At 42.8% G+C, this 4,321-nt stretch overlaps 1 protein-coding gene across 1 annotated transcript in view; it reads right to left on the minus strand.

The window, feature by feature from the left end:
* Positions 1-3,014: 3,014 nt before the first annotated feature.
* Positions 3,015-4,321, minus strand: part of slc48a1a (solute carrier family 48 member 1a) — a 5,261-nt gene continuing 3,954 nt past the window's right edge. The window contains exon 3 of the mRNA XM_062542000.1: positions 3,015-4,321. This exon is cut by the window's right edge and continues 500 nt beyond it. The gene's annotated coding sequence lies outside the window, so the exon portion shown is untranslated.

Genomic DNA, 4,321 nt, shown 5'->3' on the forward strand with positions numbered 1-4,321 from the left:
AGTGTTTTAAGAGGTGAATGTACTGATAAGGTACTGAGAGGAGAATAGAGTACTGACTTGATATTTTGGGGAGAAATATAATTCCTTTTGTTTTCTATCTTGCATTCATTAATTTGTACACTACAAAACTGGCCTTAAACAGTAACAGAACAATTCAAATGTTGTCTAACGTCTTGCTGTGTCCATCAAGTCTTTCTTCCACATTGAAACGTATCTAGCTCCCTTATCTAACCTTGAGTTTAGCAGAGCCGTGCCACTGAAGAGCTGATTACAGGAGTTAGACACACAAGGCAACGCAGGACAACCGTCTGGCTCACCTTGACTGCGAGCACAAGAACTCTGACTTTGACATACATACGAATCAGTTATAACTAGCTTATGCTGTCATACATACATACATAGATTAATTAATGGTGTAATGGGACCACTAAATGTATACCTGACACAATGCAATGTAATATTGTAAAATTAAATATCAAATAAAAAACGATCAACAATCAACAAAGATGACAAGAGAACTTAAAAGTGACTGTCAAAAAAAAAAGTACATCAGTCTACTGGCTATTATTCAACATGATACATAAACACATCTGAAACAGCCTAATGTGAGCCTTGCAAAACAAACATAACCTTTAATAAGATACTGTTATCTTGTCTCAAATTTCAAATACATATATACGTACCTGGATTCCTTCCACTGACACAGGTACCTGTATTGTGCGGCTTTTCAGCATGAGCACCTTAATGTAAAATTGTCCTTATAAAAACACCATGTATCTGGGGGAGGAGCTTAGGAGGTCCATGTTTGCTCCACTACCACTGAGAAGTACAAGCGTAACCAACATCCCTATTTGGATGGAGAGGAATGATATCTAACCATCGTTCCTATTGGGAGCGAGAGGAATGATATCTAAGCAGCGTTCCTATTGGGACTGAGAGGAATGATGGCTAAGCAGCGTTATATTGGGACTGAGAGGAATGATGGCTAAGCAGCGTTATATTGGGACTGAGAGGAATGATGGCTAACACACATCTAACTATTCCGCTGGAGAGGAATGATATCTAAGCAGCGTTATATTGGGACTGAGAGGAATGATGGCTAACACACATCTAACTATTCCGCTGGAGAGGAATGATATCTAAGCAGCGTTATATTGGGACTGAGAGGAATGATGGCTAACACACATCTAACTATTCCGCTGGAGAGGGATACCTGGCACGTACCTGTGTGAACAAATAGAACTTCCACTGCGCCTCTGGAGAGGAACCACGCAGTGAAAACAAATAGAACTTCCACTGCGCCTCTGGAGAGGAACCACGCAGTGAAAACGGAGCGCTCAGCAAACCACACAGATGTTGATGTTAATCATTATTTATTTTGTAATGGTGCAGCAGAAGACTAACATTTCCTTGTACATTACACCTTCATCAGTGTCAGAGTGGGAATCGTTAGTTGTTTAGTGCACTGGTGACCCCTTCTTCCCGTTCACTGGTGACCCCTTCTTCCTTTACACTGGTGACCCCTTCTTCCTGTTTACTGGTGACCACTTCTTCCTGTTTACTGGTGACCCCTTCCTGTTCATTTCACTGGTGACCCCTTCTTCCTTTACACTGGTGACCCCTTCTTCCTGTTTACTGGTGACCACTTCTTCCTGTTTACTGGTGACCCCTTCCTGTTCATTTCACTGGTGACCCCTTCTTCCTTTACACTGGTGACCCCTTCTTCCTGTTTACTGGTGACCACTTCTTCCTGTTTACTGGTGACCCCTTCCTGTTCATTTCACTGGTGACCCCTTCCTGTTCAGTCACCAACACCGTTGGAACTGTTTAATATCACTGGCATTGTTATAAACATTGGACAATAACCTCCACCACCATAAAACATGTTTTTTAAAAATCAATACCCCATGGCGCAGTCCACCTTACCATGATCACCAAATTCATAATTTACCCACCTCTTATTTGACCACTTCCTCCGTTGGTGACCCTTTCCTGTTCACTACACTGATGGCCACTTCCTGTTTGCTGCACTGGTGCACTTTAGGGAGCAAGGTGTAGTGCTATTTTCCCCTTAAAATCCACCCCAGATATATAATGAGCTCCGATGCAGCCTTAAAACGAAGAGGAAGATGAAATTACCAAGATGGCAGACATCGCTGTAAAGGAACAACTCTGTTGTAAGTACATTTTCAGAAATAAGTATTTGAACATTTCAAAATATGTTGGAATATGTTTGTTTGAACACAAGTTTTGTGTTTGTCGGGTTTTGAACACTAATATTACAAAATATATTACCAAGCTATCCGACATTGGTGAGCACTTTTGATTTGTTCGCTACACCCATTTGCATAGTGATGTCCCATTTTATACGGAAAAATCTTCCACCCCACTTCCCTTGTCGAGGGGACGTTACTGTCGAGGGCAGTCAAAACTAAGTGGAAGTTTTAAGTGGGGAGAAATGGGACAGTGACCCCTTCCTTTTCACTGGTGACCCCTTTCCTGTTCACTCTTGACCCTTTCCTGTTCACTGGTGACTCCTTCCTGTTCACTGGCGACCCCTTCCTGTTTACCCCTTCCTGTTCACTGGTGATCCCATCCTTCCTTTACACTGGTGACCCCTTCCTTCCTGTTCACTGGTGATCCCTTCCTTTACACTGGTGACCCCTTCCTGTTCACTGGCCACCCCTTCCTGTTCACTGGTGACCCCTTCCTGTTTACTGGCGAACCCTTCCTGTTTACTGGCGACCCCTTCCTTTTCACTGGTGATCCCTCCTTCCTTTGCAATGGTGACCACTTCCTGTTCACTGGTGACCCCTTCCTTTACATTGGTGACCCCTTCCTTTTCAGTGGTGACCCCTTCCTGTTTACTGGTGGTGACCCCTTCCTTTACACTGTACTGGTGACCACTTCCTGTTCACTGGTGACCCCTTCCTTCCTGTTCACTGGTGACCACTTCCTTTACACTGCAAACTCAAGGAGCAGTTCGGAAATGAAAGAGAGAAGACCTTAGAAGCTTCTGAAAACCAATAGAATCATCCTTTAATTCCACACAGTCATCACACACACACACACACACACACACACACACATCCTCAGCCACACTCCATATGACCAATATTACAACTGCATTTCTTTTTGCATTTGCTAATAATAACTTGCTTTGAGCAGGTGAACACAACACATACACAAAAGTTGACCCTGTTCAGTACTACATATAGAGGAACAAATAGATACATGGACACAGGAAGCTGTGATACTATTCTTGATTGCCCAGCACAATTTATAAGGACACAGAGGATGAGTGCTTGTAAAGCTAATATTTTCAACTGGCCTAAAAAATCAACATTTCATATTACACTAAACACACAATTAAGCCATATAAACATGAGGGTACTGCAGCTGAAATTAGGAAACAGTGCACTGAACAGCTAAATGTCACTTAATCGTAAAGTCATCTGTCAAGAGAACACACTTGTCAGTTTTGCAATAACATGAAAAGCATGATACAAGTCAGGCAACATGTTCCACGTGTCTGGATGATTGTGGTCCACTTAAATCATTATCTGGAGTGTTTACATACACTGGCCTCTGGTACTTACACACTGACCTTAAACAGGTGAGCACACCTGAGCCCTCACCTGCACATCCCTGCTCCATAGACATACCGACATATCGAACACCGCCAAAGACATCACAGATTAGACTGAAGTAATTCCGAGCAACAATACATTGGTTATGTGTGCAATTCATAAAGTGTAGACTTTCTTGTGCAATACTCTTGCTGTTATAGAGATTTAGTATGGTGGACTTTCAGTGATAAAAATACAAAACTGGCACCAGTTTACCTGAATTTCACCCAAGTCCAGATCAAAACACACTCATGATCTCTTCCTATCGGTGCACTGAGGAATTCTTTAGTGTTGTGATCAGAAAACGGTTGTCAAAGCGCCATATTCCATATTAGCACCAGCGCTAACAGCAAAACACACAGGAAAAGTCAAAGCAAATCCATTTCAGTGGGCTGGGATCTCCGCCCTTGCCTTTGTTCTGCATCACTTTAACACTAACGCCTGACTGGGATCTCTGCCCTTGCCTTTGTTCTGCATCACTTTAACACTAACGCCTGACTGGTTCACCAATCTCCTCTGCTCTTTAAAAGCCTCACACTTCCTCCTCAGGACTCATGGAGTCTGGGGCATGATGGCAGGAGTAGTTACACTTGATGACCAGCAGGAGGCAGTGCATTTGACACCTCTACATTCTCTCTTTTCAATACATCAGATTATGACTTTGACACCTTTACATGTCTTTCTTTTTTCAA

The sequence above is a fragment of the Sardina pilchardus genome, chromosome 7, assembly GCF_963854185.1.
Source record: "Sardina pilchardus chromosome 7, fSarPil1.1, whole genome shotgun sequence".
Lineage (NCBI taxonomy): Eukaryota > Metazoa > Chordata > Actinopteri > Clupeiformes > Clupeidae > Sardina > Sardina pilchardus.